Consider the following 26,757-nt stretch of genomic DNA (forward strand, 5'->3'; position numbering starts at 1 on the left):
TTCTATTTAACTTTTATTTTACGATCTCACATAGAAATTTTGATTTTTAAAATTATTTTGTATAAGGTTTTGAAACTCTCATAATATCTCTCCTTAAAAGTATTCTTTTATAAAATATATAGATATATCTGATATATTGATAATCTCGACGTCATTCTTACTGCTCCTTAATACAAGATAATTATGATAGTTTTAAATTTCTATTTAAAACTTATAAATCATGTGATAGATTATTTTAATTTTAAATTTATATTGTGTCAATTTTAAATTTAAATTAGGGTAAATTATACTTTGCCTCCCTAAAGTTTTACCCATTTCCCACTTTGGCCCTTTAAGTTTTATTTTTTCCACTTTAGTCCTTCATATTTGCAATCATTCCCACTTTGACCATTTAAGTTTGATTTTTCTTACTTTGGCCCTTCATATTTTCAACCCTTCTCACTTTACTCCTAGACTAACTTTCATCCAAAAAATTAACAAAATTTGCCACATCATCAACACATCAGTTCCATATGTGATGTAAAAAATTCACTAAAGATGCAAAATAAAAAATTGAAACAAAAAAATTGAAATTTTTTTTAGTCTTCCGTGAATTTTTTTTCAAATTTATTCATAAACATTATTACATTATAGATGCATCTAGCTCAGATGCACCTAAAAAATAAAAACAAATTTAATTAAAAAAAGAAAAAAAATTCATTAAAGACAAAAAAAAAAATAGTAAACTTTTTATTTCAGAATTGACAATACATAAGTTTGACTCAATATATTTTCATTTTTTTCTGTCTTTAGTAAACTTTTTAATTTTTTTAATTAAATTTATTTTTATTATTTTAGGTGCATCTAATGTAAATGCATCTATAATGTAATAATATTTATGAATAAATTTGAAAAAAATGGTTCACTAAAGACTAAAAAAAAATTCCAATTTTTTTTGTTTTCTATTTTTTGCATCTTTAGTGAATTTTTTACATCACACATGGAGTTGAAATGTTAATGATGTGGCAGATTCTGTTAGTTTTTTGGATGAAAATTAGTCTAGGAATAAAGTGGGAAAGATTGCAAACATGAAGGGCCAAAGTGGGAAGGATTGCAAATATGAAGGGCCAAAGTGGAAAGAATAGCAAATATGAAGGGCCAAAGTGGGAAAAATCAAACTTAAAGGGCCAAAGTAAGAAATTGGTGAAACTTTAAGAGGGCAAAATGTAATTTACCCTTTAAATTAATAGATTACTTTCCATATTTAGTAACGGTTTAAATTTTAATAAAATAAAATTTAAAAGTTTTAATTAATTAATTTTTGTGTAAGTCGATTGGTCTTTTGACCTAACTGATTAACCTAAATTGTTTTTGATTTGAATGATTTGCTGATTTAACCGAAATTTTAGCGATTTTATCAAAATATATTGGTTAGATTTGTTTTATTCAAAATAAACTAAAGAACTGAGATTACTTGATTAGAAATAAACTTTTCGCCCAAATAATTGTTAATTTTTATTTTACAATCCCACATCAGGAAAAGAAAGAAAAAGTGATTTGTTTCACTTATATAAAGTGAATCTTATAAAGGGGGTTTTTAGGAAGAAGCCTTTTACTAGTTCCAAACTTTCATTATAAAATTATTAAATTTTCTTAATTTTAAATAATTAAGAAAATTCTCATTGGCCAGCTTCCATTCACCTTTTATTTTACAATCTCACATTGGGAAAAAAAGAAAAAAGTGAATTGTTTCACTTACATAAAGTGAATCTTACTCTCTCATTTATATAAATTATTAAATTTTCTTGATTTTAAACAATTAAGAAAATTCTTATTGATTAGCTTCCATTTAACTTTTATTTTACAATCTCACACTGGGAAAATAAGGAAAAAAATAAATTGTTTCACTTATATAAAGTGAATCTTATGCTCCCATTTATATAAGCAAAATGAGATTTTTAGGAAGAAATCTTATAATCAATATTTATACCAATTTTTTGTTTGATTTTCTTAATTTTAAATAATTTAGAAAATCCCGATTAACTAGTTTACATTTAACTTTTATTTTATAATCTTACATAGAAGTTTTGATTTTAAAAATAATTTTGTATGAGATTTTGAAACTCTCATAATATTTAACTTTAAAATAATTACAATCTCACATCGAGGAAAAAAAAAATTAGTTGTTTCACTTATATAAAGTGCACTTTATACTCCTATTTAATATTGTAGTATTGTGCATGTTTCATTTCAAGATGATTTAAATTTTAAAATAAAATTTAAAAGTTTTAATCAATTAATTTTATTTTAAATTAGTTGGTCTTTTAACTTAGCCAATTAGGCTGAATCGTTTTTTGTTTGACTGATTCATTGGTTTGACTCCAGTTTTAGCTGTTTTATCAAAATATATTACCTATATTTATTTGATTTGAAATAAATTAAGATTGACCTTATTAAAAATTGAACGACTGAGATTGCTTGAATATAAATGAACTTTTTGTCCAAACAACTGTTAACTATTTATTTACAATCTTACATTAGGAAAAAGAGGAAAAAAATGAGTTGTTTCACTATATAAATCATATACTTTCATTTAATATTGTAGTGTTGTGTATGTTTTAGTTCAAGATAATTTAAATTTTAAAATTAAAATAAAATTTTAAAGTTGTAATTAATTAATTTTTGTATAAGTTGATTGGACCTTTGACCTAACTGATAGGGTGAACCGTTTTTGGATTAACTGATTCGCTGGTTTAACGGCGATTTTAGTGGTTTTATCAAAATATATTGGTTAGATATGTTTGATTCGAAATAAATTAAAGATTAATCTAATTAAAGATTAAACGGCAGAGATTGCTTGATTCGAAATAAATTTCCCGCCTAAACAATTGTTAGCCTTTATTTTACACAATCCCACATCAGGACAAGAAGGAAAAAATGAGTTATTTCACTTATATTATATAACGAAAATAAGGTTTTTAGAGAGAAAATTTCTAGGAATTCCAAACCTTCATTATAAAATTATAAATTTTTCTTAATTTTAAACAATTAAGAAAATCTCCATTGGTTAGCTTCTATTTAATTTTTATCTTACAATCCCATATCGAAAAAAGAAGCAAAAAATGAATTGTTTCACTTACATAAAATGAATCTTATGCTTCAATTTATATAAATTATTGAATTTTCTTAATTTTAAACAATTAAGAAAATTTTTATTGGCTAACTTCTATTTTATTTTTATTTTACAATCTCACAACGAGAAAAGAACGAAAAAGTCAATTGTTTCACTTACATAAAGTGAATCTTATGCTCCTATTTATATAAACAAAATGAGATTTTTGGTGAGAAGTCTAATGATCAATATCTCACACTATTTTTTTTTGATTTTCTTAATTTTAAACAATTAAGAAAATCTCGATTGATTAGCTTCCATTTAAATTTTCTTTTACAATTTCACATAGAGGTTTTGATTTTAAAAATAATTTTGTATGAGATTTTGAAACTCTCATAATATCTCTTCTTAAAAGTATTATTTTGTAAAATATATAGATATATTGATAATCTCAATGTCACTTTTATTGCTCCTTAATACAAAAACTATGAGATAATTATGATAATTTTAAATTTTTATTTAAAGCTTATAAATTATGGGATGGATTATTATAATTTTAAATTTATATTATGTCAATTTTAAACTTAAATTAATAGATTGCTTTTCATATTTAGTGACAACTTAAGTCTTAATAAAATAAAATTTAAAAGTTTTAATTAATTAAGTTTTGTATGAGCTGGTTGGTCTTTTGACTTAACTGATTAAGCTAAACCATTTTTAGTTTGAATGATTTGCTGGTTTAATCTTGATTTTAACAGTTTTATATGTTACGATTATTCTTTATTACTCATTAAGTTTTTAAATTTCTTTACTTATTTCCCTTTCGAAAACCAATATGATAATTTTTTAAAATTCATATATTTTTATTTCAAAATAGTGAAATATTAGAACTATGTCAGTTTTATATAACAAAGCATAATTTTAATTATTAATTGTCAATACAACAATTTTGATCTATTTATACTAAATGTTATAGTAAACAAACATTTGAAATAAAATCCTTAAACTTATATATAAAATTTTATTAACGAGAGACAAAATATAAAAAAATTAAATATAATTATCGTATTTTTAATAAATAATATATTATTTTATCCCGTACACATGCCAGTTCCTTAATTATTTCGAAGGGAGTGAATATATTATTTTACTCTTAATTTCTATTTAATTTCTAAGTAGATGGTATCAAATAATTTAAATTGACATAATATGATAAATTTAAGTATAAAATTCATTCAATTAAAACTATAAATTTAAATTAACACAAGAAACATATTAATTTATTCTTAAAAATATACCTACGTTCATGCCTGAATCCTCTTTTGACATATTTCAATTAAATAAAAATATCTCCCAAACAACAAAAAAATAATACAAATAATATGAGACAAATAAATAGGGAGAATCTGAAAGTTATTCTTCAAGGCCATGGAGCGGTGCTTTCAGAATATGGTTAAAAGTTAATTTTTAAATTTTTTATTTTTTTGACTTTTATTTTTTTATTTTTTTGTGAGAGAGAGAAAATAAGTTAAAAAATAGAAAGTGACTTTTAACTCACTTTCAAAATAAGCCGGAATATCCAGCTATTATGAGGACCATTTTGCAAGTAGTCAAAAACACATGCAAGAATTGTCATGTGTCGTAAGAACCTGAATTTTTAGATTATTAATTAGTTTGATTAATAATAATATTAAGTCAATTAACAGTGATTATTAAATTATCGAATTATAATGTTAATAGCATCATGGTTGATACCAATATTAGATTCCTTTAAATAAAATTATTTATCTTTCTGTGATAAAATTTTTTGTATCTAAATACAGTTATGAAAACTAAATGAGTTAAACAAATAATAACTAAGGTAGTAAGAAAATAGTGGAGAGCAAAATATCTAGTGATTAGGTTATATATATTCATTGATTTTTATTTTTGTACAAAATAAAAAAAAAAGAATTTATTTTTGGGCAGAGAAATTCAGCCCTGCTGAGCAAGCATGCCAATGTTTGCCAAAGCTTGCTTACTGCCACACTCCAAAGCCTACACTTATAGATGGCAATTCCAAGCCTCTCTGTCATGGTAGCCATGGCATGCAAACATGCTGTAAGCTTCTGTTGGACCATTTTAATATTTTTTATTTATTATTTATATATTTTTGTTCATGAATTTTCTTTTGTCTTGGTCATGAATCTCATCTTGTTCATGAATGGAGATTCATTGCTTTGGTGACCATTTGTCTTGCTCATGAATGGAGATTAATTAGAATTTATGAACTTGGTGGTAAGTTAATATTTGGATACACTCTCCCTTTTCTCTAGGTTTATGGTCATTATTATTTTTTTGTGTATTTTGTAAAGTCTTAGTGGCCTATAAATAGTTCCTCTCATCTACTATTTTCTACACCAACACACTAACTATTTTCTATACAAGAGAGGTTACTAGCAAAGAAGGGTGTTTTTCTTGGTGGAGCTTTGGGTTCACCATCTTGTGCAGAGTTGGCCTAAACCATACGACAAGTGGCCGGCTGTTGTATCATGGAGGAGACAAGTCATAGTTTTGTAACTGTTGCATCGGTATTTGGGTTCTTCCTACCGCAGTGGGTTTGATCTCCTTAAAGAAGACGAGATATCCGTACCTCAGCCTAATCTATTTATATCTCATTTTCTTTGCATTATTTATCAATAAAATATAATTTTTTTTGGTATTTTTACCAACAATTTTAAGGAGATCAAGCCCGAAACAAGTACCAGAAAAAATCAATGATGGAATTGGAGATCTCAACAAGCCTTTCAAGTTTAAGGGAGTTCATTTTAAGAGGTGGAAAGGAAAAGTTCTTGTTTGCCTTAGTCTTTTGAAAGTTGCATATATTCTTACTGAGAAGAACCCAAATAAAATCCCAACCGAAGAGATGAATGATGAAGACTATGAGGCACATGAAGCAAAAGTAGCTTCCTATAATACAGATGAGTATAAATGTCGCTTTTATCTCTTAAATTTCCTTACTAATCAATTTTATGATTACTATGACACCACTTACATTTCCGCAAAGAAAATTTGGAAAGCTTATATATGTTCTTACTGAGAAGAACCCAAATAAAATCCCAACCGAAGAGATGAATGATGAAGACTATGAGGCACATGAAGCAAAAGTAGCTTCCTATAATACAGATGAGTATAAATGTCACTTTTATCTCTTAAATTTCCTTACTAATCAATTTTATGATTACTATGACACCACTTACATTTCCGCAAAGAAAATTTGAAAAGCTTTATAGACTAAGTATGACACTGAAGAGGCAGGAGCAAAAAAGTATGCAACTAGCCACTTTTTTCGCTTCCAAATGGTGGATGGAAAATCTGTTGTGGAGCAAGCACAAGATTTCCAAATGATAGTTGCAGAAGTAAGATCTGAAGGCATCAAGATTGGTGACAACTTGGTAGTTGCAGGACTTGTTGACAAGCAATCGCCATCTTGGAGAGAATTCCAAAAGAGCATGAGCCACAAACAAAATGAGACTTCCTTAGAGGCGTTGATCACTCGTATCCGAGTCGAAGAAGAGGCTAGAGGCCAAGATGCATTAATAACACAAGCGGGTAATGACAATTCTACCACAAAGGTAAATTTTGTTTCAACAAATAATAACTTACCCAAAGGTCACAATTCCAAGAATGCTTATTTGAAGCCTTATAAAAAGAATATGAAGAATTATGGTAAACCTCACAATAAATGGATTAATCCAAATAAGAACCAAGGTCCATCACCTCTACAAAATTTTACATGTTTTGTCTGTGGCAAAAGTGGGTATATTTCTCGAACTTGCAAATTCCGAAAACGTGCACCTCCTCCAAAGGCTAACATTATTGATGAGCCATTTGTGGCGATGATTACAAACATTTGCACGGTTAATTATGTGGACGGTTGGTGGGCAGATTTTGGTGCTAATAGACATGTTTGTTATGATCAAGCCTGGTTCAAGGTGTATACTTCCTTTGATAATGAGAAAACAATTATGCTTGGTCGCTCTAGTCAAACCAAAAATACTTGGGAGTGTTGAGGTTGACCTTAAGTTTACCTTGGACGTGTGCTTACTTTAAAAGATGTGCTTTATACACCGTCCATAAGGAAGAATTTGATGTCAAGTTATTTGTTGAATAAGGCTGGTTTTAAGCAAACTATAGAATCTAATCATTATGTGATTACCAAGAAGGGTATTTTTGTGGGTAAGAGTTATGCTTGTGATGGGATATTCAAATTGAATGTTAAGATTAATAAACTATCTACAAATTACATGTTGTCTTCTATTAATTTTTGGTATGCTCGCTTGTGTCATATTAACAGTAAATATGTGGGAATCATGAGTAGTTTAGGATTAATTCCTAAAGTGACAAAAAATTTTGAGAAATGTGAAGTTTTCAATGAAGCAAAAATTACCAAAAGGCCTCATAAAAGTGTTGAAAAAAATACCGAATTGCTAGGATTATTTTATACTGATTTGTGTGAGTTTGAAGGAATTTTAACTCGGGGTGGTAACCGATATTTTATCACTTTTATTGATGATTTTTCAAAATACAGAAATGTATATTTATTAAAAAATAAAAGTGATACTTTTGAGAAATTTAAAGAATTCCTTCTTGAAGTGAAAAATCAATTCAGTAAAAAGATTAAGACAATTAGAAGTGATAGAAGCCGAGAGTATGAATCTCTTGTATTCAACTCTTTTGTTCAGTCATTGAAAATTATTCATGAGACTACTCTACCATATTCACCTTCATCTAATGGCGTAGCTGAAAGAAAAAATAAAACGTTAATTGATTTGATGAATGCTATGCTTATTGATTCAGGTGCTCCCTCAAATCTTTGGGACGAGGCTATTTTGACAGCTTGCCATGTGATAAATAGAGTGCCACACAAAAAGACTAAAATTGTACCTTATGAGTTGTAGCAGGGGTATAAACCAAATCTAGGTTATTTGAGGGTTTGGGGTTGTTTAGCTTTTGTGAGGCTTGCAGATCCTAAATGACCTAAATTGGGTAAATGAGCTACCACCTGTGCTTTTTTTGGGTATGCATTGCATTGTACAACTTATAGATTTTTTGACATGGAAAATAGTATTATTTTTGAATCAGGTGATGATGTTTTTCATGAAAATAAATTTCCTTTTAAATCTAGAAATAGTGGGGGTCAAATAATTTCTGAAAATATTTTATCCGCGCCTAACTCTTCTACTCCTTCTCAAGTTTTTCAAGAACAAGAAAATTTTCAAATCCAACCAAGAAGAAGTAAACGAGCTAGAGTTGAAAAAGATTTTGGCCCTGACTATTATTTTTATAATATGGAAGAAATTTCTCTTACGGTGCAAGAAGCTTTATCATCATCTGATACTATTTCCTGGAGAGAGGCTGTAAATGAATAGATAGATTCACTACTTTCAAATAAAACATGGAAGCTAGTGGATTTACCTCTAGGTTGTAAAACTATTGGGTGTAAATGGGTCCTTCGTAAAAAATTTAAATCGGATGGAACTATATAGATAAATATAAAGCGAGGCTTGTCGCTAAAGGTTTTAAGCAACAAGTTGATCTTGATTTCTTTGATACTTTTTCTCCGGTTACTAGAGTTACATACATTAGACTGTTGATAGCAGTGGCTGCAATTCATGATTTAAAAATTCATCAAATGGATGTGAAAACATCACTTTTAAATGGAGATCTATATGAGGAGATTTACATGGATCAACCCAAAGGCTTTGTGGAGCTTGGCCAAGAAAGTAAGGTGTGTAAGCTAATTAAATCCCTTTATGGTTTAAAACAAGCTCCTCAACAGTGGCATAAGAAATTTGATTCATGCATGTTTGAGAATGACTATAAAACTAATGAATGTAATAAGTGCGTATATTATAAAACTTGTGAGAATGCACATGTGATTATTAGCCTATATGTAGATGATCTACTTATTTTTTGCTCTAATTTGCATATTATAAATGAGACTAAAAATATGTTCAATAGCCACTTTGATATGAAAGATCTTGGTGAAGCCAATTTTATTTTAGGAATTAAAATTACCAAGACTAATGATGGTATTTTTTTTGATCAGTCGCATTATGTTGAGAAAATTTTAAAGAAATATAATTTTCTAGGCTGTAAAGATGTTGCTACTCCTTTTGATGCAAGTATACATTTATCTGTTGTAACAAATGAAAAAGAAGTGATTAATCAAAAGGAATATGCTAGCATGATTGGTAGTTTGAGATATGCTATTGACTGTACTAGACCAGACATTGCATATGCTGTTGGAGTACTTAGCAGGTTTACTAGTAAGCCAAGTCGAGATCATTGGCTAGCCATGGGAAGAATTATAAGATATTTATCTGGTACAAAAAATTATGGTTTGTATTATAACAAGTATCCTGCGGTATTTGAGGGATATAGTGATGCTGATTGGAACACTTTGTCAGGTGATTCTCTCTCTATCTCGGGTTTTATTTTTACCTTAGGTGGTGGTGCTATATGTTGGAAGTCTAAAAAATAGACTATAATTGCTAATTTTATAATGGAAGCTGAGCTTATAGCGTTAACTTCAGTATGTTGAGAAGCAAATTGGTTGAGAGATTTGTTACATGAAATCCCTTTTTGAGAAAAACCAATTCTTTCTGTGTTAATTCGTTGTGATAGCACTGCTACTATTGGTAGAGTGAACAATCATTTTTATAATGGTAAATCCAGACCTATTCGAAGGAAACACAGTAATGTGAAATCCTATTAAATAATGGCATCATAACTGTGAATTATGTAAAATCTTGTGATAATCTTGCAGATCCGTTAATCATGGCCTTGGCGAGAGATAGGATCGGGAATACATCAAGGGGGATGGGTTTGAAGCCTATAAAATCATAAACCATGTATAAGGATACCCAACCTAAGGACCAGTGATCCTGTAACTAGGTTCAATGGAAAGAACGAATCATATGGTGGTTGTAAAAAATGCACTCTTTAATATTTTGTTATCCATCCCTATGATGTAAGTGCATTTGTCCTGTAATGTTGGAGGGTTGAGTTTTTATACTTTTAATGAAATTTTGTAGCTTTTGTTGAGTGGGGTGTGTCAATTACAGGAACATCCTTGACAGATTTCACCTATGTGAGCATGAAAGTGAGGCCGCTTTCTATGAGAATAAGGCTTATTCTTAAATATGCTCATGAAAATTGAGATTAGTACAAGGCCGTAATGTGCTGGCTAGTAAAGTTCATGTCAACACCTAGATTATTATGTGTGAGTAGTAATACTTTATTTCCTCTAAGTAATCATAATTCAAGTTTGAGATCACTACTGACTCTGGAGTAGAGGTTGTTGTTTCACTAATGAAGGTTCAATGTAGAGCACACTTTCATGATGCATACTAGTCTATCTTTGTTTAGTAATCTCTCTTGTCCTTGTAGATATTAAAATGAGTGGGGGATTGTTGGACCATTTTAATATCTTTTATTTATTTATATATTTTTGTTCATGAATCTTCTTTTGTCTTGTTCATGAATGGAGATTCATTGTTTTGGTGACCATTTGTCTTGCTCATGAATGGAGATTAATTAGAATTCACGAACTTGGTGGTGAGTTAATATTTGGATAGACTCTCCCTTTTCTTTAGGTTCATGGTCATTATTATTTTTTGGTGTATTTTGTAAAATCCTAGTGGCTTATAAATAGTTCCTTTCATCTACTCTTTTCTACACTAACACACCAACTATTTTCTATATAAGAGAGATTACTAGCAAAGAAGGGTATTTTTCTTGGTGGAGCTTTGGGTTCACCATCTTGTGCAAAGTTGGCTTGAACAATACGACAAGTGGTCGGGTTGTTGTATCATGGAGGGAACAAGTCATAGTTTTGTGACTGCTGTATTGGTATTTAGGTTCTTCTTATCACAGTGGGCTTGATCTCCTTAAAAAAAACGAGATATCCATGCCTCAGCCTGATCTATTTGTATTTCATTTTCTTTGCATTATTTATCAATAAAATATAATTTTTCCTGGTATTTTCACTAAAAATTTTAATATTTGGATACATTTTTCATTTTTTCTAGGTTCATGGTCATTATTATTTTTTGGTGTATTTTGTAAAGTCCTAGTGGCCTATAAATAATTCCTCTCATCTACTCTTTTCTATACCAACATACCAACTATTTTCTATACAAGAGAGATTACTAGCAAAGAAGGGTGTTTTTCTTGGTGGAGCTTTGGGTTCACCATCTTGTGCAGAGTTGGCCTGAACCATACGACAAGTGGTCGGGTTATTATATCCTGGAGGGGACAAGTCATAGTTTTGTGACTGCTGTATCGGTATTTGGGTTCTTCCTACCGTAGTGAGTTTGATCTCCTTAAAGAAAACGAGATATCCGTGCCTCAGTCTGATCTATTTGTATATCATTTTATTTGCATTATTTATCAATAAAATATAATTTTTTCTGGTATTTTCACCAACAGTTTTGAGGAGATCAACCATGGATCAAGTACCAGAAAAAACCAATGATGGAATTGGAGATCTCAACAAGCCTTTCAAGTTCAAGGGAGTTCATTTTAAGAGGTGGAAAGGAAAAGTTCTTTTGTACCTTAGTCTTTTGAAAGTTGCATATGTTCTTACTGAAAAAAACCCAAACAAAATCTCACCCGAGGAGATGAATGATGAAGACTACGAGGCACATGAAGCAAAAGTGGCTTCCTACAATACAGATAAGTATAAATGTTAATTTTATCTCTTAAATTTCCTTGCTGATTAATTTTATGATTATTACTATGACACCACTTACACTATATCTTCTATTAATTTTTGTCATTCTTGCTTGGGACATATTAACAATAAATATGTGGGAATCATGAGTAGTAGGACTAATTCCTAAAGTGAAATTTTTTTTCCAGAAATGTGAAGTTTGCAGTAAAGCAAAAATTACCAAGAGGCTTCATAAAAGTGTTAAAAAATATCGAATTGCTAAGATTATTTCATATTGATTTGTGTGAGTTTGAAGGAATTTTAACTCGGGGGTGGTAACCGATATTTTATCACTTTTATTGATAATTTTTCAAAATACACAAACGTATATTTATTAAAAAAATAAAAGTGATGCTTTTGAGAAATTTAAAGAATTCCTTCTTGAAGTGGAAAATTAATTCGGTAAAAAGATTAAGAAAATTAGAAGTGATAGAGGCCGGGAGTATGAATCTCTTGGATTCAACTCTTTTATTCAGTCATTGGGAATTATTCATGAGACTACTTTACCATATTCACCTTCATCTATTGGCGTAGCTGAAAGAAAAAATAAAACGTTAATTGACTTGACAAATGCTATGCTTATCGATTCAGGTGTTCCCTCAAATCTTTGGGACGAGGCTATTTTGACAGCTTGTCATGTAATAAATAGAGTGTCACACAAAAAGACTAAAATTGTACCTTATGAGTTGTGGCTGGGGCATAAACCAAATTTAGGTTATTTGAGGGTTTGGGATTGTTTAGCTTTTGAGAGGCTTGTAGATCTTAAATGACCTAAATTGGGTGAACGAGTTTTTCTTGGATATGCGTTGCATAGTACAGCTTGTAGATTTTTTGACATGGAAAATAATATTATTTTTGAATCAGGTGATGCGATTTTTCATGAAAATAATTTTCCTTTCAAATCTAGAAATAGTGGGAGTCAAATAATTTCTGAAAATATTTTATCCATGCCTAGCTCTTCTATTCCTTCTCAAGTTTTTCATGAACAAGATAGGATTTATGAACAAGACAAAAGGAAGATTCATAAACCATGTATGAGTACACCCAACCTAAGGGCCAGAGATCCTGTAACTAGGTTCAATGGGAAGAACGAATCGTATGGTGGTTGTAAAAAATGCACTCTTTAATATTTTGTTATCCATCGTTATGATGTAAGTGTATTTGTCCTCTAATGTTGGAGGGTTAAGTTTTTATACTCTTAATGAAATTCTGTAGCTCTTGTTGAGTGGGGTGTGTAAATTACAGGAACATTCTTGACAAATTTCACGTATGTGAGCATGAAAGTGAGGCCGCTTTTTATGAGAATAAGGCTTATTCTCAAATATGCTCATGAAAACTGGGATAGGCACAAGGCCATAATGTGCTGGCTACGAAAAGCTCATGTCAACACCTAGATTATTATGTGTGAGCCGTAATACTTTATTTCCCCTAAGCAGTCATAGTTTAAGTCTGAGACCACTACTGACTCTGGAGTAGAGGTTGCTATTTCACTAATGAAGGTTCAATGCAGAGCACACCTTCACAGTGCATACTAGTCTATCTTTGTTTGGTAATCTATCTTGTCCTTGTTGATATTAAAATGAGTGGGGAATTGTTGGACCATTTTAATATCTTCTATTTATTTATTTATATATTTTGTTCATGAATCTTCATTTTGTCTTGTTCATAAATCTTATCTTGTTCATGAATGGAGATTCATTGTTTTGGTGTCCTTTTGTCTTGTTCATGAATGGAGATTAATTAGATTTCATGAACTTGGTGGCGAGTTAATATTTGGGTACACTCTCCTTTTTCTCTAGGTTTATGGTCATTATTATTTTTAGTGTAATTTGTAAGGTTCTAGTGACTTATAAATAGTTCCTCTCATCTACTCTTTTCTACACTAACACACCAACTATTTTCTATATAAGAGAGATTACTAGCAAAAAAGGGTGTTTTTCTTGGTGGAGCTTATGAATCTTCTTTTGTCTTGGTCATGAATCTCATCTTGTTCATGAATGGAGATTCATTGCTTTGGTGACTATTTGTCTTGTTCATGAATGAAGATTAATTAGAATTTATGAACTTGATGGTGAGTTAATATTTTGATACACTCTCCCTTTTCTCTAGGTTTATGGTCATTATTATTTTTTGGTGTATTTTGTAAAGTCCTAGTGGCTTATAAATAGTTCATCTCATCTATTATTTTCTATACCAACACACAAACTATTTTCTATACAACATAGATTACTAGCAAAGAAGGGTGTTTTTCTTAGTGGGGCTTTGGATTCACCATCTTATGCAGAGTTGGCCTGAACTATACGACAAGTGGTCGGGCTGTTGTATCTTGGAGGGGACAAGTCATAGTTTTGTGACTACTACATCGGTATTTGGGTTCTTCTTACCGCAGTGGGTTTGATCTCCTTAAAGAAAACGAAATATCCGTGCCTCAACCTGATTTATTTGTATCTCATTTTCTTTGCATTATTTATCAATCAAATATAATTTTTTTCTGGTATTTTCACTAACAATTTTAATAAATAAATAAAAGATATTAAAATGGTCCAACAGTTTCTCTTATAGATGATAGTTCCTAAGCTAAAATAGAAATAAAGTAAACAAAAAAAATAATAATAAAATAGCTCCTCAAACTCCTATAACTAGGAGCAGTATTCAGCCTTCCATTATATGCACGTAACTGAGCAAAAGAAAGAGAAAGAGAGGGAGAGAAAGCAAGAGGGAAATGAGAGAAGAGAGGAGAAGAAAGGCTCAACACTTGGGATTTTTTTTTTTTTACTTCATTGAGGTAAAAATACTCAATCCCTATCCTCCCTTAGATGTTTTTCTTAACTAAATCTATACATTAAAAATATACAAGAGTGTGTATTGATAATACACAAATGCTCAATGCATATTACATTTGGATAGAATGATAATCTTATGATTATGTGATTTTTGTCCTTCTTGCAAGTATGAATTAGATGGTTTAGCTACTGATTTTGCTCCTTATGTGTTCAAATATTCTCCATTGTTGAATTAATCTTGCATGCTTATGAATTTGTGTTTACTCTTCATAAATATTATTTTCTGTTACCACCAATGAAAGTAAATATGAAGGATTAGAGTTTCACATGGGAATAATAGTAAGAAACATTTTTTTTTAGTCTTGCATGTGATTCGTGGTGAATACAAAATGTGTTTTTTACAAACTAATGAACTTCCAGCAAAACAGATTTTTAATCCGTTTTGAATAAACCCTAAACAAACTCATGAGGACATTTTCATAAAATATGAAACCACTGGAGTTAGTTTAACATGTTTTCATGGTGCTAGAATATTGAAGAATATTATTTGACAACGTTTCATGGCCTGAATATATTTTTAACTTCATTACTGTTTGGAGGCAACAGCAATACTGACTTTACTAGGTCACTGTTTATTCCACAGAATGAATTTTCAAGTGATTCAAATGGGAAAAGTTATATTTTTAAGTTACCTTTCAAATGCCGCTGGTTTCATAATTTTTTATTAAGCATTGAGAGAGAAACGCCAATTTTTCCAAAATGTGACAGAATCTGTCCAGTTTTCTTATAAAAATTATTTGACCAACTTCCACTGGTTTTCAATCTTCAAACTCCTCTGGAAATATGTTCTAAACTCAAATATTTAGCAAGTTGTTCTGACCATGCCTCCTTTCAACATCGTTTAAGGCCCCTTTTTATTTTTCAAACACATAACACTTGTGCTGGTGGTTAATGTAACTCACTGTCCCAGAAAGCCGCTTTTCTTTCAAAAATTTATTTCTCTATTTTAAAATCGTTTTTAGCCCCGGTATTCTTCTCGAAATATTTTTCTAACTCGATGAACTAGCACCAGTTATAATATTATAATGGTTGAACTTCGTTTGGTATGAGTTTCATATTTTTTTTGTCTGACCATACAGTGCTAAAAGAGGAAGTGCGTGAATTCTTAAGAAATTTTGTGATGATTCCTAAGACATTCTATCACATTTATTTTGATTGCCATATATGATTGTGTTGTTCTATATAAACATTATGTCACTGTGGTTCTCAAACTAAAACTCGCACATGCATAAAAATGTGAATTCGACAAAATTGAGCCGACGATACATTAAAAATTTAAAAATGATGGGGTGAGCCCGGTTTAGAAGCTTGAGCCAGTGAGCTGCGAATCCTAACATGGCACGAGAAGGTATTTCGGCTCTTATTGGTGTAGGTGATATAAGGTTGGTGGTGCGGGTGTCACAACATAGATCGTTCCCTCGGGGCATATCGTAATGTCACGACTCGGGTACGTAACCCTGGTGCGTGGGCATCATTGGTAGTTATAGCAAGTAACATTTGAATATTTGACCAAGGAGGAGTCAAAATTGCCCGTGGTCATTGCTTAGCGGTTGAGTGGAAATAGTGCTCCGCGGGGAGTTACTTAAACTTATCTGATAATTAAATCTATGAGAATTTAAAAAGAAAAGTGGGTATTTTCATTATGATAAATACTACTTCCCTTTACCATTGTTTTTATTTATTTATTTATTTATCTACTGTTATGATTTCAACTGATAGCATTCCTGTTATGCTTTTTAAATACTACCTGTTATTCTGTTACTACGCATTATTCATTAATTGTGAGTATTATTATCGGGATGAGTATTTTTGGATTGTAGTATATTATTGAGTTTGTCGCTCATTGGCATTCTCGTTGCCCTGGCGTTTTATGCCAAGTACCGAAGAAAATGAAGGAAACATCGAGACCTTGCAAGGCGACATTCAGCCTTGGTTAGCTTGAAGAGTCCCCAAGTTCCATGAACCATTTTCTAAGTTTCCTAGTTTTTCTCTAATTTTCTTTTATATTTGTGTTATTTTTTTTTTGGTATTGAGACTAAGTTTTAAGTTTTATTAGAATTGTAATTTGAAAACTTTCAATTTTTAAGTTATTAATTAATGGATGTTAGTGATATTGATGGCAACTTTAATTTTAAATTCTAAGTCTTATTATAATATTTTTAAAATTTGGGGCGTCACATGTGTTTGCAAGGGGTGACACGAAGGTAATCTATAATATGCCCTACTTTGAAGGTGTTCTCTCCCTATTATGTTTCAAATTCATGTATCTAAGATGCTATTATGTGCAACTTTTTATTTATTTATTTATTATTTTTTATTTATGTAAAAATCATAATTTTTATTACAAAATATATAATTTTTGTAAAAAATATATAAATATAACTTTTTACTTCTCACAAAAAATATAATTTTAACTTAAAGTGCATATTATAATTTTATTATTCATAACTTTCATCCAAAAAGTCGTAATTTTTATCACAAAAACTGTAACTTTTCTTACCATGTGCAATTACACATTGAAACATTTCCCATTTTCTTATACTAAAATATTTATAATCATTTAATTAGATTTTTAAATTAGATTTGGCTTCTCTCAATTTAAGAGCGTGTTTAGGATTGATAGGCTCATTTTCGAACTGATTTCAATGATCTGAACTGTTTATTTTTTAAGACTTGTTGAGTAGAATATTTATATGAAAAATTAAGACGATTAGATATTTGTACTTATATGTTTTAATCAAATTTGTATTACAAATAACAGATGACTATTTTTAAAATTATATTTGTCGTTTATTTTTATAAAACAAATCAGTGTGTTTGGTTTTAATTTTTTGAATTCAATTTTATAAAAATTAGATTTTTGGTTTTAAGTTTTTTTTTTGTTTTTACTGAATATATTTAAAATTTTAAACAATTTTTTTTAGATGCACATTACGTAGATGTATCTAAAAAATAAAATATTTATAAAAAAATATTTTAAAAAATTAATAAATATATAAGAATACTAAAAATATATTAAATCATCGTATTTTTTATTTATATTTTTGGTATTTAGTGAATTTACTAAAGTTTTTTTTTATAAATATTATATTTTTATGTGTATTTATGTTAGATATATCTAAAAATTAAAAAAAATTATTTAAATATTAAAAAAATTCAGTGAAAGCAAAAAAATACGAAAAATAAAAAAATTTTAATTTTCTGAAAAATGAATTCTGAAAAATCCAAACCAAACAAGCTAAATATAATTCAAACCTATAGCTACTCTAGTGATATTGAATAATTTTAGTTTTTACATGAATAATATACTTAACAAATCCTAAAAAGTGAACTATTTCCATGACCAAAATCAATGTCAAAATTAACTATCAAACTCAAATATTTTCTCAAATTGAGATAATAATTCAAGAGAACAAAATCTTTTGAAATTTTCATACAATTATACAATCTCTTTTGTACAAGTCTCTAACAATACATCACACACAAGAACATCCCACTCTATCAGGTTTTGTCATTTTGTGATCCAAACCAAAACCCAGTAAATTTCCAACGGACCATCTTTCAAGATGGGAGTTCTCGCAGAATCAAAGGCAGGCATGTCTGTTTTCCTTTCTCACCTATATTCTCATTTATGCACCGACTGATTTCCTCCTCCAACCCATATATTTACGTGGGTTTTCTGCTTCATTGCATCTAATTTTGTTGATGGTTTTGTTGATCTCATGGGTCATCAGAAAAATCAAAAGTGAAGACTCAAAACAGAGTACTAGGAAAACAAGAATTTCCTACTACAAACAAACTCTATTATGTTGTTTGGGTCTTTCATTTTTTAATATGGTTCTTTGTTTATTGAACTGCTTTTATTGGTATCAAAACGGTTGGTCTGATGAAAAGATTGTAACCCTTTTGGATTTAGCACTCAGAACCCTTGCTTGGTTAGCAATCTCTGTTTATTTGCACACCCATTTCTCTAATTCAGGTGAACCAAAGTTCCCAATTTCGTTGAGGGTTTGGTGGGGTTTTTACTTCTCAATGTCTTGTTATTTTCTTGTTTTGGACTTGTTCTTTAACAACAAACACCAATTTCTACCAACTCAATTCTTGGTTTCTGATTTCATTTCGGCGGTTACCGGTTTGTTCTTCTGTTATGTGGGGGTTTTGGGGAAAAAGGAAGGTGAAGATACCCTTCTTCAAGAACCCCTTTTGAATGGTAATACTAGTCTAAGTAATGGTACAGAGTTGAACAAGTCTGGTGGGAGTGAAACTGTTGTTGCCCCTTGTTCCAACGCTAGTATTTTTAGTACCCTTACTTTCTCTTGGATGGATCCTTTGATCGCCTTCGGTTATAAGAAGGCGTTAGACCTCGAGGATGTTCCTCAACTCGATCGTGTTGACAGTGTCAAACAGGCATTTCCAATTTTCAGAAATAAGCTAGAGTCCGATGATGGAAATGGAAGCGGAATAACGACACTTAAGCTAGCTACGGCGCTGATTTTCACCACATGGAGGGATATTCTATTTAGTGCACTTTTAGCACTTGTATACACGTTGGCGTTTTATGTTGGTCCATACCTGATAGACACCTTTGTTCAATACCTTAGCAACCGTCAAGAATTGAAAAAATGAACTGATGTATTATTGAATAATTGTGTATATTACAAGATTGATATATTGTAGATATTACAAGGCTTCCTATTAAATAGGAGAGGATTTGGGAGTAGGTGAGTGTGTGTGGTAGGTGTAGGAAAGTAGGTGAAGTAGGTGAGTGTGTGTGGTAGTGGAGGTGGTAGGTGGAGTGGGTTATGGTAAATTCTAACAGCCCCCCGCAAACTCAAGGAGGATAGAAACTAACCAACTTGAGTTTGAAGAGAGGAACAAAACAAGAAAATACATAAAAATAAAAGAGGATTGTATGGTCGTGTCAGACCATTGGTGAAGACACTGGATGGTGGTGTCATAACGTTGTAGAGGACACTGTATGGGGGTGTCATAACTTTGTAGAGGACACTGTATGGGGGTGTCATAACGTTGGAGAGGACAGTTTATGGGGTCATGTCGGACCGTTGTAGCAGACAATGTTGTGACAGTTGTTGTGACAGTTTACGGAGTCTTGCTGGACCCTTGTAGAAACTAACCGGAATCAATGTCGGGACAGTTTACTGAGTCTTGTCGGACCCATGTAAAAGCTAACCGGAATCAACGTCGGGACAGTTTACAGAGTCTTGTCGGACCCATGAAGGAGCTAACCGGAATCAATATCGGGACAGGTTACAGAGTCTTGTCGGACCCTTGGAAAAGTGGCACCCTCAAAAGGTGTGCCCAATTTTGTCAAAAGGCGTGCCATCAAAAGGCGTGCCCAATTCATCAAAAGGTGTGCCGGACATGATGGCGAGGCACGTGGGCGCCTTGGCTTGCGTGCCCGTTTGTCGGCTGGTGGTAAGAGGCGCGCGATGCGCGTGGCTGCCTCGGCTATAAGACAGAGGCTGAGGCTGAGGCAAAAAACCTGCGAGAGATATTCTGAGAGAGATTTTTGAGAGAGATTCTGTAACACTCTATTTTCTGAGAGAGAATTCTGAGAGAGATACTGTGTAACACTCTGGTGCCTAGAAAATGGCTTCATCGTCTTCCCGCGGGCTGCTCACCCTCTTTCCCGACCTCAACGAGTCAACGAGAGAGAGAACTGGTGCGGTGGCACTGGAAACTCAACCAAGCGCCCCGGAGTTTGCTCCGTTGAACTTTCCGATGCGGTCGGTGGAGCAAAGAATGGCAGTGCAGTCAGATGTGGAGGCCAATCAGTATACTTTGAAGGCATGTGTGGAAAGCATGACGACGGTCACAAATTTGTCGAACCGGCTGCAGAGTAGGACAAATGAGGTGCAGCATGTAAACGCCCAGTATAAGGATGCGCGAGCAGAGATAAGTGTGCTAAAGGCGGAAAACAAGGAGCTGAAGCGGAAGGCCACCGTGATGTTCCGATTGGGAGGGCCGCCATATGCTGCAGTGGAAGAGTATGGGGGAGTGAACGTGCTCGGCGGCGTGGAAAACACGGAGGCAGCACCGTCAAGGGCCGCGCAGGACGGAGGCAAGAAGAAGAGATCAGCGGCAGAGTAGAGAAGAAAAAGCCCACTGTGGATGTGGTTTTTTTTTTTTTTTTTTTTTGTGTAAAAGGGTGATCGGGGTTATTCCCTGAGATGAATAAAATATGGTTGGTTGATGTGCAAATGTGGAAATTGTTTTGTGTTTTGTGTTTTTTTTTTTTTTTGGAAAGAATAAGAATAATAAAAAAAAAAAATGTATTAATAGGGAAGAGGCAATTTCCGTCGGTATTAATGTGGTAAACCGTGTGAATGGTATTTCTCTTCACATGGGGCTGTTTCCCTTGTGTGATAAAAGAAGAAAAAGAAAGTTGGGTGGTGTGGTGTGTGAAGTGAAAGATGAAATAAAATAATAAAAAGAAAGTGAGGGGGGTGGGCAGCAGCACACAACCGTGTGTTTAGTGGAAGAAAAGATAAAATAATAAAAAGAAAGTGAGGTGGTGTGGGTCAGCAGCACACAACCGTGTTTAGTGGAAGAAAGTGGGATGGTGTGGGTCTCTAAGGATGATTCTTTCGGATCCTCTGACAGGAGCACTTATGGATGACGCTGTGATATTGCCATGTGGGCATTCCTTTGGAGGTGGTGGCAATCAACACAGAGCTTTTCCTCACGAAGCCTAGGGTTTCTTCAAATTAATGGCCACTAATGCCATATCACTACTTCCAATGCCTTCTTCTTTTAGGAAATCCGACAATTTTCCATTACCTCATCCTCTGATTCTCAAACCAGACAACTCGCTAAGCTCTTTCATCGGAACCCATCTCTCAATTCAGCCCACCAACCCCTGGAATCGCCTTTCAAATCACCGCCCGTCAACTGTCGCCACGGTCTCGTTTAGCCTCCCAACTGCGAAACCAGAGAGGGGTTCTTCTAAAAAACTTCCAAAATGGTCGGCGAGGGCTATAAAGTCGTTCGCGATGGCCGAGCTAGAAGCGAGGAAGCTCAAGTATCCAAATACTGGGACTGAAGCTCTTTTGATGGGTATCTTGGTTGAGGGAACCAGTTTAGCTGCAAAATTTTTGAGGGCAAATGGAATTACTCTTTTCAAAGTGCGAGATGAAACTGTAAACTTACTTGGAAGGTCTGACTTGTATTTTTTTTTTTTTTCAGCCCCGAGCATCCTCCATTAACCGAACCAGCTCAGAGGGCTCTTGATTGGGCTGTTGATGAGAAACTGAAATCAGGTGATTTGGTCGGAAAAAGAATCAGCAGGCCATAAAATAATGGCTGCCCTTGGTTTTGATGATGAAAAAGCTAAAGAGATTGCCAAATCTATGAATGTGGATATAGTCTTGAGCTTTAAGTAGGGACTGGGAAAAGTTTTGGAGTGTTGTGACTTGCTTTGTTGCCTTGGGACCTTCTCATAACAGATTCATCAACTAGGAAGCAGCGGTGGTGAAGGAGAGAGGATTTAGGCAGTGATGGAAAGGTATGTGTAGAACATAAGCGGAATAGGTTGAGGTCCGGCGGGCGGCCAAGGCGAGGTTGCCGCCCGCCGGTGAAGCGAAAAATACTACGTTCTTAACTTAGCTCTGATACCATGAAAAAATGAACTGATGTATTATTGAATAATTGTGTATATTACAAGATTGATATATTGTAGATATTACAAGGCTTCCTATTATATAGGAGAGGATTTGGGAGTAGGTGAGTGTGTGTGGTAGGTGTAGGAAAGTAGGTGAAGTAGGTGAGTGTGTGTGGTAGTGGAGGTGGTAGGTGGAGTGGGTTATGGTAAATTCTAACAAGAATTTAAAAATGAAGGGTACATTCTGGTTTCTGCGTTTCTTATTGCAAAGCTTGTTGAGAGCTTTGTGCGGCGGCACTGCCTCTTAATGTTACCGAAGGCTGGAATTAGGGCCAAGGCAGTGCTGGTTGCAAAGATATACAATAAAGGTTTGACCATTTCGTGCCAATCAAAGCAGGGGCACACAAGTGGGATTGGTGACTTTGGTTGATGCTGAGAGGATTGGTGACTTTGGTTGGTACATCCATGATCCGTGGATGGCCGTATTGAATGTCTTTTTGGGCTTGGCAATTTTATATAAAAATCTCGGGTTTGCTTCCTTTGCTGCACTTGTTGCTATTGGATTAGTGATTGAAACAATAATTTGAGAGAGTGAGAGAGAGAGAAATAGCCACTGAATTATTCAGTTATTGTGTGTATTATTAGGAGATTTACACTCTCTTTTATAGAGAGGAAAAGCTACATAGGGTGCCACCAATTTGCACCGAAAGAAGAAAGTAAATGGGAACATTCATTATGACTAACACTAACTATCATATTCTAATAGCACTGATATACACTAACCTTTATACAATAATAAACTAACTAACACTAACATGATACAATAATAAACTAACATCACTAACCTTTATACAATAATAAACTAACTAACACTAATATGATACAATAATAAACTAACATCCCCCCGCAAACTCAAGGAGGGAAAGCATCAACCAAGTTGAGTTTGGAAACAAGATCATGAAAGCGGCCAGGAGGATGAGCTTTAGTGAAGATATCAGCGGGTTGATCGACTGAGGCAATAGGAAGAAGATGAACAGTTCCACAGGTGACATGCTGGCGAATAAAATGACAATCAATCTCAATATGTTTGGTGCGATCATGAAAAACATCATTGTGAGCAATCTGAATGGCACTCTGATTGTCACAGTAGAGAGGGGTAGGAGCAGATGAAGAAACACCCATATCAGCAAGGAGCCAGCGAAGCCAGAGAAGTTCCTGAGTAGTATCAGCAAGAGCTCGGTATTCAGCTTCGGTGCTAGAGCGGGCAGTGAGGGATTGTTTTTTGCTACGCCAAGCAAGAAGAGAATCCCCTAAGAAGAAACAGAATCCCGTGGTGGAGCGTCGATCCGTAGGATCCCCAGCCCAATCAGCATCGGAAAAGGCACGTAGGTCAAGAGAGGAAGAAGCCGAGAAGTGAAGACCATGGAACATAGTGTCTTTGAGGTAGCGAAGGATACGGAGTAGAGCAGTATAGTGGGGAGTGCGAGGAGCCGACATGTACTGACTGACAATGTGAACAGCATAGGCAATGTCAGGACGAGTGACTGTGAGATAGACAAGACTACCGACGAGCTGGCGATAAAGAGTAGCATCAGAGAGAAGAGTCCCATCGAGAGGAGTGAGACGAATCTGAGGATCAACCGGAGTAGAGGCAGTTTTGCAATCAGTAAGACCAGCTCGAGCCAGAAGATCGGATGCATATTTGGCCTGGGACAAATAGGAACCAGTAGAATCATGAGAGACTTCAAGGCCTAAGAAGTAGTTAAGAGTACCAAGGTCCTTCATCTCAAACTGTTGGTGGAGAAATTGTTTGAGGTGGAGAATACCAGCTTGATCATCACCAGTGATAATCATATCATCCACATACAGAAGAAGAAGAGTAGTACCATGAGAAGTAGTCCGTATAAAAAGAGCAGAGTCATAGGAGCTAGAGGTGAATCCGAAGTCATGAATGGTAGAACTGAACTTAGCAAACCAAGCACGAGGCGCTTGCTTGAGACCATAAAGAGCACGCTGTAGTTTGCAAACCTGATGAGGTGGAAAAGTGGACCCAGGTGGAGGTTGCATGTAGACTTCTTCAAGAAGATGACCATTGAGGAAAGCATTTTTGACATCCATCTGAAAGAGCCCCCAGTGGCGAGCAGTAGCAACAGCAAGTAAACTACGAACAGAGGTAAGCCGAGCAACAGGAGAGAATGTCTCCTCATAATCAATGCCATATTCTTGGTTGAAACCCTTGGCAACAAGACGAGCTTTGTAGCGTTCAATAGAGCCATCAGAATGTGTTTTGATTTTGTAAACCCATTTGCAGCCAATCGCAGTCTTGCCAGGAGGAAGATCAACAAGATCCCAAGTATGAGCTTTGTCCAAGGCACGGAGTTCATCAGTCATAGCTTGCTGCCAAAGAGGATTAGTACAAGCCTCACGATAGGAGGTAGGTTCATAAGTAGAGAAGGCAGCAGATCCAACAATATAATCACGAAGATGGATAGGAGGTTGAGTTACCCGGCGTGGTCGACCCGTAGGAGGATCGGTGGGAGGAAGAGCCAGTGGAGAAGGAGGTGTGGCAACAAGAGGTAGACCTTCAGGTAGAGCAGGCTGGACAGGATCAGGGGTGAGCAAGGGCGTCTCGATGGAGGAGGAACCTGTATCAAAATCAGCAGAGAAAAGATCGATGGAAGGATTAGTAAACAATGCAGTAGTGGAAAGTCCGGGTAAGTGAAAGGAGGATAGCGAGGAAAACATTTGGTGTTCCCAGAAAACGACATGGCGGGAGATACGAAGACGTTTAGAGAGAGGATCCCAACAGCGAAAGCCTTTATGTTCAATGCCATACCCAAGAAAGCAACAAAGACGAGAGCGAGGTTCAAGCTTGGTGTGTTCATGGGATTGAAGTAGAACAAAACAAGCAGAGCCAAAAACCCGGAGATTGGCGTAAGGAGGGGGAGTGCCATGCAGACGTTCAAAGGGAGTTTGATTATGGATGACAGGGGTAGGAGCACAGTTGATAGTGTAAACAGCAGTGAGGGCAGCTTCTCCCCAAAAGTTTTCAGGACAGGAAGAAGAGAGAAGGAGAGCGCGAGTAGTGTCAAGAATATGTCTATGTTTCCGTTCAGCGCGGCCATTTTGCTGGGACGTGCCAGCACAGGAACGATGAGGCAGTGTACCATGATGCTGAAGAAAAGAAAGGAAATCTGAATCCCGATATTCCATAGCATTGTCAGAGCGAAAAATTTTGATGGTTTTGGAGAATTGGGTGTGAACCATTTGTGCAAATCGATAATAAATGTGTTTAAGTTCAGACCTATTTTTCATGAGAAAAAGCCAAGTAAACCGGGAAAAATCATCAATAAAAACAACAAAATAGCGGGATCCCCCCATAGTAGTAGTAGGGGAGGGCCCCCAAATATCCGAATGTATAAGATCAAAAGGGGCAAGAGAAACAGAAGTACTCTTATTAAATGATAAAGCAGGTTGTTTAGCAAGTTGACAGGGTATACAATCGAAATTATCAGGAATTACATGACCCAACTGTCCACTAGAAACCAAATACCTTAAACGAGTAACAGAAATATGCCCTAAGCGACAATGCCAAAGATGAAAGGGAGATAATAAGGAAGTAGATGCAGGAGCAGCAATCTGAGGAGAGGCAGGAACATGAAGGTGAATGAGTTCATAGAGACGTCCATGCTTACGGCCGATCCCAATAGTCTGCCCCGTCTGAGGGTCCTGTACCAAACAATCAGTAGCAGAAAAGGTGACAGTTAGACCAAGTTCACATAATTGACCAATGAAAATAAGGTTTAAGGTAAGAGCAGGGATATGATAAACGTGAGGTAGAGATAAAGAAGAGGTGGAAACAGTACCAACATGACGAACAGACATGAGGGAACCATCAGCAGTATGTATTGAGGGAATATGAGGAGATGAAGATAAGGAAGAAAAGATAGTAGAACTGGAGGTCATATGATTACAACAGGCAGAGTCAAAATACCAAGAGGAGTTACCTGGGATTACAGACAAAGCAGTAGGAGGAGGTGTACCAGATGAGGAGAGAAGTTGTTTGAGCATGGCCTCTACATCCGTTGGAGAAAAGTGAGGGGTAGATGGAGCAGGTGACTCAGAGAACCCTGCAGAGGGGGCAGTGTCAGTGTGATGAGACTGATTCCCGGAAGCAGCAGCAGCAGTGTGATAAGACTGATTCCCGGAAGCAGAAGTAGCAGTGTGATGAGACTGGTTGCCGGAACGATGAAAACTTCCCCGGGAAGAGCCACCGCGAGAGGAGTGGCTATTGGAGGATGAGCGGGATGGATTGCGAAAACAATCCTGTTGCAGATGACCAGGACCAAGTTTGTTGCAGTAGCGGCAGGATTTGACGGGGCAATTGACTAGGAGATGGGTTGAAGGAAGGCCCCGATTCTGACAATAGAGGCAAGCAGTTGTC

The 26,757-nt window shown here is 34.3% G+C and overlaps 2 pseudogenes across 1 annotated transcript in view; both read left to right on the plus strand.

Moving 5' to 3' along the window:
* Positions 1–18,226: 18,226 nt before the first annotated feature.
* The window catches only part of LOC114303232 (ABC transporter C family member 3-like), a 24,737-nt pseudogene continuing 16,206 nt past the window's right edge, over positions 18,227–26,757 (plus strand). Inside the window, exons 1-2 of the transcript XR_014338505.1 lie at positions 18,227–19,298; positions 22,505–22,874. The product of XR_014338505.1 is annotated as an ABC transporter C family member 3-like (transcript). The remainder of the gene's footprint in view (positions 19,299–22,504; positions 22,875–26,757) is intronic.
* Positions 21,178–22,384, plus strand: LOC145797233 (ATP-dependent Clp protease ATP-binding subunit CLPT1, chloroplastic pseudogene; annotated as a pseudogene).

The sequence above is a fragment of the Camellia sinensis genome, chromosome 8 (assembly GCF_055761805.1).
Source record: "Camellia sinensis isolate YWXY chromosome 8, ASM5576180v1, whole genome shotgun sequence".
Classification (NCBI taxonomy): domain Eukaryota; kingdom Viridiplantae; phylum Streptophyta; class Magnoliopsida; order Ericales; family Theaceae; genus Camellia; species Camellia sinensis.